The following is an 18,745-nucleotide window of genomic DNA, read 5'->3' on the forward strand; positions in this document are numbered from 1 at the left end:
AGGTGTCCTTCCCCTCCAGGCGCTGCTGGTCCTCAGTACCTTCAATCTGTCAAGTAGTCAAACATGTTGACTGATATTTACTGCGGTTACAACTCTGTGTCTGTCACTGTCTGTGTTGAGATCTCATCTGTGTGTTCACAGAAAAGAGAAAATGTCTAAAACATTGATAAGACAGGGAGAGAAACTGACAGGACACACACTCCCAGACACACTCAATCCACACACTGGTGGACACACACACTCACCAACCCTGTCTCCTAGAAATTATATACAACTAATCAGCAACAGTAGATATGTTCTGTGGGAAACATAATTACAGCCAGATCATGTTTTCTATTCAGATAATGAGGAAATGTTGATTTACATAACTGACAACTCACAAACACATGATACTGAACCTGCCAGTAAAATGTGTGTTTTCTACCTAAATATCTGACGTTGTGGAACAATCTCCACCTGTCGTGACTCCAGCATCATCAAACAGTTTTCTGCTTCTGTTCAGACTCTCACAGATCCTGGTTCAGGTTCAGGAAAGATCCTGGTCTGGTTTAATACATAAAAAGTTCAGGCTGGAGGAAACGTGATCCTGTTCACCAGATCACACAAAGTCTGTTTGTGACCTGTCTCCCTCCTCCTCGTTCTGATCCCAGGAAAGCAGAGGTGGTGAGATCTCAGAAGAATCATTATTTTTACAGAGTGAGAACATTTCAGACCATCTCCTGCTGCTGTGAGATGCTGCCTCAGTTCTCTGCTTTCACACAGAATATTTCATGACAGGAAGTCGCTTTCTGCGGTGTGCAATGTTTTTTTTAATTTGGACATTCTACTGATGAGGGTTTATTCAGTGCTATCTGGATACACACACGCACACACACACACACACACACACACACATACACACACGCACACACACACACACACACACACACACACACACACACACACACACACACACACACACACACACACACACACACATTCTGAGCCAACAGATTAACTGGACATGGCAGAAGAGGAGTCATCTAGAGCTAAATCTCTATGATTATATAAAATATAAGAGTAGGAGAACAGAGGAGGAGAAGGAGACTGATGAAGAAATGTTTCTGTGATCTACTGATTGATTTGATTTAACAAAGATCTTATTTTCTGCTAAAATTTATAGTTTGTGTCTCACTGGTCTCAGAGCAGGATAAAGACTATGAGTGAAAACACTGGGCCCATGTATACATGTGTTCAACATGAAACCTGAACCAGCAGCAGCTCAGACGATGTGATGGAGGCCGCTCGTCCTCTCTGAGGATTGCTCTCTGGCTCGTGGCCTCCAGCTCTGTTCTTTCTAGAAAAAATAAAAAGCCGTGTAACGTGGCAGATCACAAAGTGACAATTTGTTCTGATCTCCTGCCTTTGGCCATGAAGAGAGAGAGAGAGGAGAGGGAGATGAGGAGGAGAGAGAGAGAGAGGAGAGGGGGAGAGGAGAGGGAGAGGGGGAGGAGAGGGAGAGGGGACGGGGGAGGGGATGGTTAGTGTGAGACCCCTTGACCAAATATTTGCAGTGAAAGGCCGTCGTCGTCCATTAGTCTCTCTCTCTCTCTCTCTCTCTCTCTCTCTCTGTTTTCTGGCTGCATTAACCTTTTCTTCACAATGATGCTCCCAAACAAAAGAGGGACTGTATCTGTGTATGTCAGAATGTGTGCAAGCGTGTGTGTGTGTGTGTGTGTGTGTGTGTGTGTGTGTGTGTGTGTATGCATTCAGAGTCCTGGCACTTTCACTACTGTCCACACTGTTACCCACACACTCACAAAGAAACATACACACAAACACACACCTGCACATGATAGAAAACACTTAAAATTTATTAATGCAGTCATCCTCCCACTTACATATCACACACACACACACACACACACACACACACACACACACAGAGTTACCTTGGTGAGGTAAGAACAAAACGTTTCCTCTAACTGAATCTCTTCCAATAAACAGATCAAAACCATCATTATTGATGTGACTCTGACCTCAGAAGAGGTCACGGGTTAAAGAAAGGCTCTCATGGCGTCTCATTCTATTACAGCTAACCATGACAACAAGAGGCAGAGAGCCGTGACAGCTATTTGCTGATCTGATTCTGTGATCAATCCTCTGGACGTCAAGAAGAACTGTTCATTTGGTGGCTAATTAGATTCTACGTGATAATACATGACAGGTAAAGTCTTTCACAGATGGTGATGTTCTGTTGGCAGCGCACAAAAATATCATGTGACATCTCACGTAGTCAATGACATTCAAGGCAAAAGGTCAGAAAAATGAATTTTGCAGAGGAAGACAACAACTTGTGAGTTTGGTTTTGGCTACAGGTTCATGTTGTGGAGATCTGATCAGTATCAGATCAAATTAAAGATTTATGGAGAGTGATTGATGACATCACTCATCCACCCACAGAACTATCAGGTAAGGAGAAATTTGTTTACAGAAAAGCTTTTGTGTTTTTTGTCCCAGTTTAAAAATCTGAAAGTCACAGCCAAGCATTCAATGACATGTGGAGACGATGTGTTCAAAGTCTGTCAATAAAGGTACAGTGAATCAAATGGTCTGATTCAGCAAACAAAAACGCAGAAGAGATGAGCTTAAAACTAAAACGTAGAAGAAAAGATTAGTTTAAAATCAAAACAGTAGAAGAAGGGATGAGTTTAAAACTAAAATGTAGAGGAAGAGACAAGTTTAAAACTAAAACAGTAGAAGAAGAGATGAGTTTAAAATTAAAACAGTAGAAGAAGAGATGAGCTGCTTCAGAAGTGGTGAGTTGGCTCAATAGCAGCTAGCTAACTCGTCAGCAGTCTGATTTAGTGAAGCAATTTTCTGCTACACGCGTTAGCTGTTGTGCTAATCAAGTGTGAGACTATCAGAGCCTCTGCTGCTACTGGTTAGCAAGCAAATAAACCAGTATTAATCAATTATAATTAAATCAACTGATAATTATTAATTATTATTAATCATTATTAATTAAGACTATTCAATACTATTAGGACCAGCGTGAGACACAACTGCTGTGAGACAGTGAACTCTAACAGCCCTGAGTCACTGTGGTGAGAGCCGTGTCCACAGTGTGGACACATCACATCACGTCCAGGGAACTGAAGCCAACTCTGCTGCTGATGCTACGTCATGAATCAACGTCCACTTTAAACTCATATGAGACAAAATTTAAAAAAGGAGAGGAAGAGCCAAAAGCAGCAGGACGCTTTAAGAGTATCTGACATGAACACAACACAGACAAGATTGTGTTTGATCCATGTGGACACACACATCTCAACATTATTTCTCACACACATTATAACACAGCTGATGGTCTTCACTGTGAGGGAGACTCTCATGTCTTCTTCACCTCAAACATGACAACATTAAACTCTGGAGGGTGGGAAAACACACACACACACACACTCACTCACTCACTCACTCACTCACACACACACACACACACTCATATATAAATGTGTGTCAGTACCTCGGTCAGTGCAGCTCTTGCGTCCAGGTGTACAGCAGCGCTGGGTGACTCTGTTGTGTCTCCATCGCCATCAAATCCTTCAGCATCCAAGCAAATCAAAGAGCAAACACAAAGACTGAGTGACTGTCAGTCAGATCCAGCACAGACACACACACACACAGACACACAACACACGTCACAACTGTACAATGTAGAAAAACACTACAGTGTGTCCATCTCTGTCATTCAGTCTGTTCTCTCCCTCTTCACTCTCTCCGTCTCTCTGCTCACTCGCTCGCTGCTCGCAGACTGTACAATCTCTCTCTCTCTCTCTCACACACACACACACACACACACACAGATTCTCCATCTGTCACCACCCCCTCTCCTTCATCCCTCCCACTTCATGCATTATTAATGAGCCTCAGACACACACATACTGGCTCCACTGCTGTCAAACACACTCACACACACACACACACACACACACACACACACACACACACACACACACACACTCACACATACTCTCACACACACACTCACACACACACAAACACACACACACACACACACATTATAAGCGATACACAACTGTTCCACACACAAACACAGGTCAGACCTGGTTTGTGTGTGTATGAAGTCACAGACCAGGAGAATTTCAACCAAACTAACTTCAACCAACACCACACACAGCCACCAGAACAACTGTTGTCATGTTACGTTGTGTTGTGCTAAACAAAAATACACATTTGAAATTAACAGTGGCCACATCATCTCTGATTGGTTCAGTAATGAGAAACAACTGACCAATCAGAGCATTCTAGGAGGAACTGGGAACAGAGACTTCACCTTCTAAAGACAACTGGAGATGCTCCAAAGACATGTTTCCTCCTCTGATCCCTGATAACAGCTGTGAACCACTGACCCTGTGACTCAGGTTAAAGCTTTGTAAAACATGAACATGGAGAAGCTGACAGAGTTAATCACCTCCTACACTAGTGCCCCTCCTCCATATGAAACCCTTACAGACTGTACATGTCTTTGTACTGCTGGGACTTTACACTCTAACATGTTGACATTTTGCTACCCATACAGAAATATGACACATACAGTATGTCCCCATATCAAGAGTGGTGTTGCCATACACGTCACCTATAATGGGATTTATTATTATCACATATATGCATCGTCTGGATATATGAAGTCTATATCTTTGTAAAACAAAGGAATAAATTCTGCTTCCCAGTGCACTGTGTAAAATCAACAGTTTCAGCACACATACTTGTTTATCTACACAGCCCTTATTGGAAAGCTGCATTCATATGTCACGTCAATGTTAGTCTGGACCACATTAGACCAGGACTAAAGACTGGCTGACGCTTCATGTGCCAGTTCATACTGAGCTCTGAAGAACTGATTTTGGCCTGAACTCACAACAACACACTTCAAAATTAATATGTTGCACATTTTAATTTCTTAATCTAACCTTTTAATTTCTGTTTAAACCTGTGTTAACTGATCCTTGTCATTACATTATTTATTCATTGTATTTATATGTCTGTTTTAACTCTTACCCTTAATGATTTTAAACAAAGACACAATCATCTCCTGGTAGTAAGCACAGTGTGGAGAGCATCACTGTTACACTAGGAAAACTACCATGAAGTGCAATATGTTCTAAGATTTTTTGATCTGACAACACTGAGACAGGGTTCAGGTGCAGAAAATGATTGTTTGGTTTTTTAATCAACAGAAAACCAATCACTGATCGTTTTACAGTTGATGTAAGCTCTCCTCTGTTCCCTGATGTGGTCCAGTCTCTTCTCTGGTCTTTGGTCTCCAGACTCACTCAGGGCCTGGAGATAAAAATATGCGTTCCCTCCACAGTCTCCTCACATGGACCTATAAAAGCCTGAACACACACATCAGCCATGCATGAACACATTCACAAGCAGTACACACGCAGGTCACAGAGACAGGGCTGATCATGCATGAATGCAGAGACCACAAAGTGTGCCCCCCCCCACCCCCACCCCCCCCTCAGCTGGAGGCTATCTGAGTTTTCTCATGGACGAGACGTGGCTGCAAGGAAGGTCAGTCAGAGAGAGAGAGAGAGAGAGAGAGAGAGAGAGAGAGAGAGAGAGAGAGAGAGAGAGAGTGTGTGTGTGTGTGTCTCTGTGTGTGTGTGTGTTGTTGGAAGCAAAACCAGCAAAAATAAAAGGACACATATAGAACTATATGTGTGAAAAGCTCTGTAGCAAAACACTATGAGAACTTCTCACCCTGAGTCAGATGAACAGATTGATATCAGATATCAAACTGGTCTTCAGCCCAGACCTGGCAGCCCCTCTAAGAGGCCAGGACCTCAATGAATCCAGCTGTTGATCAGAACCTCACTGGGCCCTTGGGGCTCATATGAACCACTGAAACACAGAGAGCCTCAGTTTGAATCCAGCAATGGAGCTGGGTAACAATCCCTGAAAATGCATATTTTATTTGATAGATGCTGCCAAACAGAACATGCATGTGATGACTGTCTCACACCCACATCAGCAACACTGTGGAAACTCTGCCTGCTGTATTTATGATTCCCCAACTTGTTTGTTGTATTTCATACTTTTCTGATTGTGTCGTTAGAAGACGTTGTTGTGTTAATGTTGATTAATGTGAATACAAAAATCAAATACCTCGTGTCGACTAAGGTCCATCACATAATGTTATCAAACCCAGATTCAGTGGGTTGAATGTTTTATTTTCATTTTTATTGTACCAGAAATAACTCGTAGGTTTGGACAATATCCACATATGTCGTTAGAGAGCAGCACAAATATCACAGTATTGTCACAGGATTTTTTTAGCACTGGGTGGGGGAGGGGTTATAATATAATTGTTGGTGAGAACCAGAGTAAGTCTGTTGGTTGTGTGACGGCCCTAGTGCCTTTGCCCAGTGTACTGTGTGTTGTGTTGTCTTGCAGGTCCTTGGCTGGGCGGGGCTGAGGACACATCACAGTAACTTCCAACACCTGGCCAGTGTTGGAAGCTACTTAAGCCCTTCAGTCTAGATGCCACGGGTGGTCTTCTCACCCACCACCGAGCTCGACACGCTCTCCTTTGTTTCGTTGGGTTATTTTGCTTTACACTGACAACATGCACCTCTCATCCCTCACCTTTCATACACCATCACACACCACTGATTCTGATTCCCACACCTCATTGATTCTTGTTATTCCGTTGACTATTTGTTCTTTATTTAATAAATATGAGTTTATGATTGCCGCACTCCAGTGTTAATCTCCCTACTTTGTTGCGGTCTCTGAGCCAGACGTAACAGTTGGGTTCAGGTGGTGTTGGTAAGAATCACCCACAGTCTTCTTTCCTTTATCATTCTCTTTGTTGTGCAGGTCGGTGTGTGTGTGTGTGTGTGTGTGTGTGTGTGTGTGTGTGTGTGTGTGTGTGTGTGTGTCTGTACATGTGTGGTCTGAACAGGAAATAAGAAGGAATCATTGTCATCATTTACTTGTGTCTGTGTTAACGTGTTGCTATCTTCCTACTTTGTCAGATAACAGTGAACGCAACACCAAACACTCATATCACATAAACACAACTCTGAACATAACCAATACGACCAAGGGAGCATCCACCACCACTGCAAAGGTATACACGTGATAAACAATGTGCATTTAGCTAGAGCACTAACCGCTAGCATTCTAACCTCATAATTCACATATTACCAACAATGAACTTGATGTAGATTAACTAACATATCCTGTTCATACGTATTATCAGCACACAACACAAACCACCTTCAATTCAGGCTATGAACTTCACCAACTTCTTGGTTCATACAATAATATAGGGTTTCAGTTGGTTTTTAGAATATTATTATATTTTATGTTTTATAATTATGTTACTATATCTCATGTTTTAAGTAATAAACGGAGGGAAATATTGGATATGATCAAATATCAGCCCAGGCCTGGGACGCTGAGCTGCTGACATGCGAATCTTTCCCGCCTCCACCTTCCATCACACACAACATGAACATGGCTGCAGCTCTAAAGACTGGGTCTATGTGAGGTCACTAAACGCCACACGTAATAATGACGATTAAACAGACACAATGTCACTAACAGGCGAGGAGGAAGGATGTCAATCAAGTGACATCTGTTTACTAGTAACTTTTACAGTCAGACTAAAGATATGAAATAAAACTTTATTACTTCATAAATTCAAAAGGTGTGGATGGACTTAATGGAAGGAAAACACAGAAAGAGCAAGACAGAGGCCGTAGAGTGGGTCAGGGGGAGGGAGTGGATGGAGGAGGATTTAAAGAGCCCCCCCAACCCTCCCCCCTGCAGAGCATAAACTGACCTGAGGCCTGGTAAGACACAGATTTTCATTTTTATGTATCTCTGTGTGTGTGTGTGTGTGTGTGTGTGTGTGTGTGTATGTGTGTCTAGGCTTGACCCCAAGATATTGGCCAGTATTTTCAGCTCCCTTCTGTCTCCAGCCACACCCCCAAACAATCAATAACCCCCCCCCCACCACCTCCACCCACTGCCGCGAGCTCTGACATGCAAATGACCCCTGCATATCATTAAAACAGATGCCCTGACAACAATAGGATAACCTCAACACCCCCCAACATCCCCTTAAGACGTGCGTCAAGACGTTCACTCATTCACACACACACACAATCACAGACACACACACAGACACGTGCGCGTGCTGCACAAACAAAAGCAAAGACATATCAAATGGTGCCCAGATGGACTCAGTCAGTTGACCTCTGCTCAGATCTCAATAGACAAGCAAACAGACAAACACATCAAGACAAGTACACTTGTGCCCCACTCACGCACACACACACACACACACACACACAAACACAATGCCCTCAGACATGAACGTTATAGAGAACTGCTCAGAGTGGTGGATAAACTGCAGAACAATATGTTCAGCAATAGATAAAAAATCCAGAGTCTTTCCTGGAAAACTTGAGACACATCTCTGCCAAGAACATCCTGTTTCCACACACCAGATCCCACATCTGAACCCTCGGCTGTTTTCACTCATTTCATTTATGGGAAATCTACTGAGTTCAAGTTACCCAACTCACAACAGGAGACCTGACTTCTACTCGACGTCTGTGAGACGTGGCAGCACCAACACTGATTCTGAACTGTCAGTCCTGTCCACTGAAATCACCTGGACCAAGGTACGGAGAGATTTCTGTCTGCTCATCAGCTGTGTGCCTGTCTTTGATTGTCAGGATGTTCAATAAAAAAAGGTTTTGTTTATATATATATATATATATATATATATATATATGTATATATTTTTATATTAGATATCACTTTGGAATCATGCTGGAAAGTAAAGAGGAAATGAGGAAGTAAGGAAAGAGGAAATAGAGAAAGTGAAGGAGAGATGAAGAAGTGAAGACAACTTCATCACTAGACAATAACTGAACTCGTTACAGTGTTGGCTACAAGGAGCCGGGGGCCGTTAATTAACTCTGACCCCTGCGCGCGCGCACACACACACACACACACACACACACACACAGACACGTGCGCGTGCTGCACAAACAAAAGCAAAGACATATCAAATGGTGCCCAGATGGACTCAGTCAGTTGACCTCTGCTCAGATCTCAATAGACAAGCAAACAGACAAACACATCAAGACAAGTACACTTGTGCCCCACTCACGCACACACACACACACACACACACACAAACACAATGCCCTCAGACATGAACGTTATAGAGAACTGCTCAGAGTGGTGGATAAACTGCAGAACAATATGTTCAGCAATAGATAAAAAATCCAGAGTCTTTCCTGGAAAACTTGAGACACATCTCTGCCAAGAACATCCTGTTTCCACACACCAGATCCCACATCTGAACCCTCGGCTGTTTTCACTCATTTCATTTATGGGAAATCTACTGAGTTCAAGTTACCCAACTCACAACAGGAGACCTGACTTCTACTCGACGTCTGTGAGACGTGGCAGCACCAACACTGATTCTGAACTGTCAGTCCTGTCCACTGAAATCACCTGGACCAAGGTACGGAGAGATTTCTGTCTGCTCATCAGCTGTGTGCCTGTCTTTGATTGTCAGGATGTTCAATAAAAAAAGGTTTTGTTTATATATATATATATATATATATATATATATATGTATATATTTTTATATTAGATATCACTTTGGAATCATGCTGGAAAGTAAAGAGGAAATGAGGAAGTAAGGAAAGAGGAAATAGAGAAAGTGAAGGAGAGATGAAGAAGTGAAGACAACTTCATCACTAGACAATAACTGAACTCGTTACAGTGTTGGCTACAAGGAGCCGGGGGCCGTTAATTAACTCTGACCCCTGCGCGCGCGCACACACACACACACACACACACAGTACAACCACGTCCTGTGGTTATTGAACCAGGTGGGCGGTGGGGGGAGGGGCAGATCTGACCCTGGGCACTGAGAGAGTTTGTTTTTATAATCAAATGACAAGAGCACATACACACACACACGCACGCACAGTAACACACTGCAGGGACACAAAAGTCCTGCAGATGAATAAACACTCTTCAGTCAACTATGGACACTGAATGTCAGAGTGTGTGTTTCATGAGTGTGTGTTTAATGAGTGTCTGTCCTCTGCCTGCACACAACAAACTGAGAACAACACTACTTTGAAACTGAAATGTCATCCATCAAACACACAAACACACTCTTTGTTGCTAGGTGTGTGTATGGGCGCCCAAGTGACGATTGTGTTTTTTTTTCTTCTGTCCCCTCATACACAGAGAATTCCTCTACTTCCCATTCCCCTGTCAGTGCGTGTGTGTGTTTGTGTGTTTGATAAGCAGATACAGTAGGTGGGCTGCTGTCAATAAGGCTTTGTCCAGTGGATGCAGGACGGAGTCAAACAACATGGAGGAGGAACAGACTGCAGCTATTGTCTGGCGTCCATATCACAAGCACAACATCACACTGTGGCACAAACGATGAGACGCACAACAAATGCTCCTGTGTGCGTCATCTCTTCACCTCATAAAAACATATTATATATAACACCATGACAACTTACAAGGAGCTCACAACCTCCTCCTGATGTGGACTTTGTTGCTCTATAAACTACGTCACCTTTGCTCCTGTCATAATTACTACGACCACTAGTTGTTGACTAGCAACAAAACCTAACTACGGCTCATAATCATAGACTGTAAATAAAGATGGACGTAGCCTCTGTGACATCACCCACGGGTTTCTGAAGCTCAGAGTGAGCTGCTCCACTGTTGCTGACTCTGCCCCAAACTCCCAGCTAATCCAAATATGGTCAAAGAGGCCGGGCATGTGTAGAGCCGAGACTTTGGTGAATGACAGTTTGTGGCAAGCATACGCACGCCCACCTGTCACTCAAAGAGGCCACGCCCTCAATTCTCCACCTTTAGTCCTTAATAAAATGTAACCAGGTGAGTTCTATAAAATTCAGCCGTACAGGTGTCATGAAGGAGGAAATGATCTCTAGAGACCAGAACAGTTTCTGTACCAGGCTGTAAACATGTTTCTTTCTGCTGGAAAGTTGGACATTTGAACATGGGAGTCTCTGGGGACTGACTCACTGCTGGAGCCAGACTCTAGTGGTCGTTAGAGGAACTGCAGCTTTTAGATCTTCACTGTTGATGCTTCATGGTTCAGACCTGGAGGTTGATGTGTGGTCGTATTAAGCTGCTGCACAGACAACCAGTCATTTTAAAAAGAGACATTTGTTTACACAGTATATCAGTATTGAGTAATAATGAGAAGGATTTTATGAACAAGAAGTTTCTTGTTAAAACAGAATAATTTGGTTTGTAGACATTATTATAGAAATACGTCATAATAATACAACATGAACATGACATGAACAGGATCTCATTAAAACATGAACATTTTGTAATTAGAAGAAGAACAGTAATTTATTTTGTCATTGTGGAAACAGTATAGTGATGCAAACATCTGTAGGTATGAGGAGGGTTTTTAATTTTATCTGTAAGCAGATGTGTGGTCATTTATCCACAGAAGAGATCATCATCATCATCACTGGAGAGAAGTGTGTGTGTGTGTGTGTGTGTGTGTGTGTCATAGTGGTGTGTTTCAGTTTGAAGGGATCTGATGTCTGATGCAAAGGACAGGAAGCAAAATGCTCTCAAAAATCTTCAGTTTATTTATCATGTACTTTTACGTCATAAAATCTGATGTCCTGTCAATTGACATGAAAAATGCCTCAACAGCAACACAGACACACACACACACACACACAGATGCATGGTCACGCATGAGCAGCCCCTTCACCAGGATCAGGTATCGCACTAATTGAGCTGTTTAAAAATTTACAAAGACAGAGATGAAGGGGAGGAGGAGGAGGAGGAGGAGGAGGAGGACAACAGGGGCACGAGATGAAAAAAACCTGTCAGAGAGACGACTTTAATGTTCATAGACAGAGACACACACATGTTGACCACACAGAGGAAACAACAGACAACACAACGGAGCGAGGACACCCTGAACCTTCCCACAATGTTGTTCATTTCACTCTAATCAAGCGACCAGTGAGCCGCTTCATTAGAACAAACATGGAGTTTAGGACGGGAGCCAAAAATGTGCTTTGTTTGTCTGTTTCTGTGCGTGCGTGTGTGTGCGCTTCATTTGCTGGTTCTCAGTCCATGTCCCTCACATGGATTTGACCTGGACTGAAGCTTCACGATGGCGTTTAATTAGTCTCATGCACATGAAAACCATGTGTGCGCACATGACACAAGCACGCAGACCAGATGCACAAGCAGAAAACCATCCATCCTGGTGAGGGAGCATTTCTGCTCCGTGCTGCGACCAGCACTCGCTCCACCCTCCCTACGCGCTCACCACAGCTCACACTCATCCAGCTGACCTGAGACTTTGAGGCGAGCACAGTAGATCACAAACCCTTTTTCTTTTTCTGCTGGTACGGCTCAGCGTCCCTAAAAAGCCCAGCCACCCTCTTTAAATGAATTTACACTGCTGCCTTTGGTCCAAGGTATAGTCTGCCTATTTGTAGGTCCAACACACTTAGAAATTCCTTAATCCCCAAAGCCATTGGTCTTTTAAAAAACTGTAGGTAGTTTTACAGTGTGCAGTTTTTTATTTTTATTGTTATTTACTCATTTATTGATTTAGTTATTCTGATTTGTTGTGGATGTTACCTGTCTTACTTGTTATCAGCTGTCCTACTTGTTGACTGTTTATGTGTCATGTGACCTTTGGCTGTATGCTATACCGCCAGCTGTAACACTAATTGCCCCTCGGGGACAATAAAGTCTACCTTGATATAAAAATGTCTCAATGAAATCGTTATAGGTCAGAAAAACTGCAGCTCCTCTGTTTACACATATTTCTTTACAGCCAGTCTTGTCAGGCCCAATATGGCAGCGCTGTTGACGTATGATCCAGGGGCATCTGAAAGTGACCAATCAAAGGAGGCTAGATTAGGCACTGTCTCCGCCTCCAAGTCTAAGTCTCCAAAGTGTAGGGAGGGTTGAGCAAGCGCTCATCACAGCCTCATGCTCGTGTTATCACAGTAACGTCCACAGAGCAGTAATGCTCCTGACAATGCTGTGCGCTCATGTCATGTGTACACGCATGTTTTTTTGTGCACAAGGTTTGAGACCACACCGCTTTTCCAAAAACCCATCAACCATTCCAGGAACTCAGGAGCCTCACCTGGTTCCAGCCATCGTTCCTGGGGCCAAAACATCCCTGCCTGTGGATAGTATGAGTACAAATATTAGTAATATTACTACTACTAGCAGTAGGACTAGTACTAAGATTTGCAGCACTTCTGTTGCTGACCGTTCAAAAATAAAACTTGTAGCTGCTACAACACACAGTAATCACAGCTGATGGAGAGTCAGTGTTGGTCACATTTATTGAGATTAAAACCAAAGTCATCAGTATTTGAGAGAAATGTAACTTCATCAGCTGTTTGTTACGTTACAACAGTTACACTATAAAACAGAAAAAATAACCAGAAAACACCAGACTCTGCTCTGGAGACCAGCGCTCTGGTCTTCTGAAAGCATTGAGACATCAGGACTAAATATAGAGACCAGCAGGACTCTGTGTTGTTTCAACATCTCAAACACAGCTGTGGTTCTTTCATCTGTTGACAAAAATGATGTGTCTTTGCAACTAAACTACAGCACATGTTTTGTTGTTATGTTTATAACAAGGAAATGTTGTAAATGTAGGTTTTTGAAAAGTTGTTTTGTTGCCTAAACCACAGACAGGACTCTGGATGTGAACCTGGTCTCTGGTCTCATACCCTGTATAGACCTGTCTCGTTGTCTCTGATCATGATCCAGCCCGAGATGAAGTTTCCTGCTAAACACGGTTGCTGTTGCAGTTTAGTTGTATGGAAACATCATTTCTGGGAGACAAAGCTGAATCCTCAAAAGTTCCTGGTTTGGTATCAGAGTTTAGCTCCTGCAGATATGAGGCAGCAGATTTAACATCTGGCTTCTTCCAGCTCTGAGCTCCATCAGACAGATGTGGCTGTGTTCAGACAAGAAAGAATATTTCACATATGAATCTGTTTCTGATTTTAACACAGAGCTAATCTTGAATGTGTGTTGTGTTTAGGGCCAGAGAGACAGACAGAGAGAGAGAGAGAGAGAGACAGAGGGAGACAGACACAGACAAATTGAGAGAGAGAGAGGCAGAGACAGACAGAGACAGACAGAGAGAGACAGGGATAGACAGACATAGACAGAGAGAGAGAGAGAGAGAGAGAGAGAGACAGGGATAAAAATAGTGAGGACAGACAGAGAGACGGGGAGGGGTGAGGGAGCAGCTGCTGCAGACAGTCAGGAAGAGAGCAGCTCACTCTCTGCAGAAAAACAGGCCACACTCGGGTAATTGAGCAACCGTTGCCATGGCTACGCTTATGATGACTATCCACCCGTATCCAGCCCTACACACACACACACACACACACACACACACAGAACAATCAGGTTTACTCCTGCACTTTGACAGAAGGTGGACGACGTCTCAGCACTGAGAAAAAGCACTGCGCTCACCTGGACAGGTAGACAACAGGAAGTGTTCCTGTATCTAATCCAACTTCACATCATCACACGTAGAGAAGTTCTACTCAAGGTTTATCTCAGCACTCTGAGATAATTTAAATATTCTGAGCAACACCATGAATAATTAACTCATCCGGATGAATACTAATTAATGCTAATAAACAGAGATTCCATTCTGGTGACTTGAATCGTCTTAGAGCTGATTTAGTTGGAGTCTGATGATATTTCTACATATCATTATTATCTAGATCGTTAACGTGCCGTGTTTTGTATTAATGAGTGAATTACCTGAGATGTCAGTGATGATACCTTCACACAGGAAGCTGACCCACAGTGGGTGAAGTGTCTCTTCATTAACCTGCTGGTGTTTCCTGTTCTGTCTGTCCTCTGATCTACAGTCTTAACACAACCAACAGAAATGATGCACACAACTACACAAATCAACTTGTAATCACTTGTAATAAGACACTTTTTTGTACAGTACTGCATATAGTACAGTACTATATAGTACTCAGTTCTTCTGTATCTTCATGTGATCAAGACTGACTCCATGATGTTGGGATCAGGATCAGGACTCTGTGGGGTCAGACCATCTGCTGCCGGACTCCGTGTGTTTGGACTCTGGACCAATCAGACGCCTCCTGATGATGATGATGGAGATGAAACTGAACATCTAAAGTCCCTAAAGCATTAGAACAGTTGTGTACAGTCCGCCTGTGTTTTCAGGGACAGTCCTCCAGCACAGAAGAAGAAACGATGTGCTTTAGCAGTTTAGTTACAGTGGTGACTGTTGAACAGTGACTGCAGCAACAGATCCAGCTTCTCTCTGAAGAATAGTTGAGGCAGATTTTCTATCAGTCCTGGATCACGGTGAGATCATCCACAGACATGCTGCTGCTTTCACCTCAGGTTCAGTACAGGTGACCCCAATGACACTCACCTCTGCATTCTGGTTGGTGCTCTCTGGGACAGAGGTGGGATTTACCACCCTGTACAACATCTACGCCACAGGATCAGACCAAACCCGCTCTCCTCTCCTCTCCTCTCTCCTCTCCTCTGCCCTCCTCTCCTCGCTCCTCCTCTCCTCTCACCTCCTCTCCTCTCCTCTCCTCTCCATACCCCTCCTCTCCTCTCACCTTCTCTCCTCTCCTCTCCCTTCCTCCTTTCTCCTCTCCTCTCCTCTCCTCTCCTCTCTCCTCTCACCTCCTCTCCTCTCCCCACCCCTCCTCTCCTCTCACCTCCTCTCCTCTCCTCTCCTCTCCCTTCCTCCTTTCTCCTCTCCTCTCCTCTCCCTTCCTCCTTTCTCCTCTCCTCTCCTCTCCTCTCCTCTCCTCTCCTCTCCTCTCCTCTCCCCTCCCCTCCTCTCCTCTGCCCTCCTCTCCCCTCCCCTCCTCTCCTGAACCAGTGTCTCAGTTCAGATGTAGGTAACAACTTTCTAAATCTTCTCTCTAATCAACACAGATGTAGAAATAACATGACAGAATGAGGGGAGGACAGCCGCAGGCCTTTTCCCTCTGTCTTCACACAGGAAATGAAACAGGTGACACGAGTCAGAGCTGGAAACCAAACCACAGAGAAAGTCCTCACAACATCTGAGGAGTGAACTGAGGAGGGGGCAGGGGGACCACTGAGCCCCCAGCAGACTAGACACAGTGACAGCAGGACATGGCAGCAGTGTGTGTTTGTGTGTATGTGTGTGTGTGTGTGCATGTGTGTGTGAGTGTGTGTGTGTCCAGCAGGCGTGAAACACTTCTTCCCTTATTGTCAAGTCAAATAAAGGTTGTCGCACGCCAAGCCTATTGTCCACACTCTGACCTCCACCCTCAGAAAAAATCTGCCTAACCACACACACACACACACACACAAACACACACTTCAGTCCCCCATGTCTTTGTCTCCAGCAACAGGAGGTGTGGTCGTTTTTCTACAGTTAATGAGTTGGTGGGGCCATGAGGGCCAAGCAGAGGCATGGGTCATTCATTCATTTAGCCCTTTAAGCCTCCGCCTTAGCCCGCTTCCCCCTTACACACACACACACACACACACACACACACACACACACACAGATTATACATGCTGAAAAGCAAAAATAAAAATATTACTCACAAATGAAAAACATTCTCTGAAAACAACACAAACTAAAACTCTTCTTACTCACAAACAGCCATCCACACACACACACACACACACACACACACACACACACACACACACACACACACACACACACACACACACACACACAAACACACACAAACACGCAGCCATATAGTCCTGGCGTCTGGTGGCACAATAGCTTCTGGTAGCAGCTGGTCAGCAGTAGCCATAGGAGTCACACACACACACACACACACACACACACACACACACACACACACACACACAAGCACAAACACACACACACACACACACACACACACACACACACATACACACACATACACACTGACACACATGCAAACATGCAACATGTACAAGCCCCTGCATTTCTAATGACGTGCCAAGACGACATAAGAACAAGAGAAGACGACTTGGCCGACCATCTGTGGCATGAAGGCCATGAGGAACATCTGTGACAATCAATAACACACTCACTCTCACACACATCTACACACAGAGGCATGCATACACAAACATGTTAACCAGGCATGTGTGTTCACAGAGGCACACAGGTCTACTGTGTGTGTGTGTGTGCTCAGAACATCTTCACTGTACGCCTGCAGAGACACCCACTCTTTCATTTAACAACGTGAATGTGACTGTGATAAAAACAGGAGTCAGGTCACAGACGACATGAAGGAGCCTCTTGGGTTTAATGTAGTTCATTTCAAGTGGAACACTGTATTATCTCTGACCTTTAACCTTTGTCAAAATGTGAATAATGTTAGTTACTGACAGTAAGAAGCTATCAGCAGCTAAACATGTCTGTCTGTTCATATTCCCTCTGGCTGATTGTTGCATTATGATCTAATGAGGGAGAAACTTGACTTTATATCAAACACAGTGGATCTACATCATCACTGTCTGCACATGGAAATCAGCTCATACTGAAGGACTGCACCTACAATCAGCAATCACACACTCAGTGGAGATATGTGTGAGAGTGCTGCTGCTTATAAAGACATCACACACACACACCTCCCCCACTTCTGGGAAACACCTGCAGCCATGCTTCTTATTAAGAGGAACAGAACACATGTGCTTCACACATCCCTTAACCAATTAGACTAGAGACTGCACACACACACACACACACACACACCTCCTTCTCCTTAGATGCTGCTTATCTGCTTTAACCATACAACATGTGTGTAGAGCTCTGAGGATCTGATGATCCTTCAGACTGAGGTTTAAATGACACCACACTAGTTCATTTCACATTCACCCGACCTTTGAGTTCTTTAGGAACAACCCGCAGTGTGACACAAATACAGCTCAACAAAAAATATTAAAGGCTTATAAAGAAGAACGCAAACAATAAATCTGCAGGAAGCCAAAGCTTAGAAGTGACATCCACATGAAAGATGGTTATTATAAAGTACTATATATAAAAAATTAGATCTGCAGGGAATGCAGAGGTCTCTGTGTGCTCAGATAAGAACAAAGTCACTCCTGAAGAACAACGATTGTGTGATAAATGTGATGAGGATGAACCTCATTTTGTATTACACTGCCCTCTGTATTCTGATTTAAGGAAACATTTGTTTGACAAGATTCAACTGAAGAATCCTGGTCTGTTCTGGTTTCTGAGGCTGAGAGGCTGAGGTGACTTCTTAATGTGGAGACTTTTGTTCAGGCAAGATTGGTAGGAGAAGCCTGGCTGCTGAGACAGAGTACGCTCTACCCAACATAATCAATGGATTTGAACCTTGTAATAATTTTATGTGTGTGATGATTTGTTATTTTATAATTATATATATATATATATATATATATATATATATATATATATATATATATATATATATATATATATATATATATATATATAAAATAAAAAATCTGTAACTTCTACACATTAAAATGTCTGAAAACAACCAGACCTCTGTTCTACATGTTGTTGAGTTGTGTTCTTACATCATCACTGTTTCCAGAGAAATCTGTGACTCTTATCATGGTAACGCTCCGTCTCATTGGTCGCCTG

The 18,745-nt window shown here is 43.4% G+C and overlaps 1 protein-coding gene across 4 annotated transcripts in view; it reads right to left on the minus strand.

The window, feature by feature from the left end:
* Positions 1 to 18,745, minus strand: part of nfasca (neurofascin homolog (chicken) a) — a 123,500-nt gene that overhangs the window by 71,156 nt on the left and 33,599 nt on the right. For all 4 annotated transcript variants that reach the window (XM_071495244.1, XM_071495246.1, XM_071495245.1 and 1 more), the window contains exon 4: positions 3,506 to 3,582. The gene's annotated coding sequence lies outside the window, so the exon portion shown is untranslated. The remainder of the gene's footprint in view (positions 1 to 3,505; positions 3,583 to 18,745) is intronic.

The sequence above is a fragment of the Trachinotus anak genome, unplaced genomic scaffold, assembly GCF_046630095.1.
Source record: "Trachinotus anak isolate AG129_WGS33_773 ecotype Australia unplaced genomic scaffold, CSIRO_AGI_Tana_v1 ptg000013l, whole genome shotgun sequence".
Classification (NCBI taxonomy): domain Eukaryota; kingdom Metazoa; phylum Chordata; class Actinopteri; order Carangiformes; family Carangidae; genus Trachinotus; species Trachinotus anak.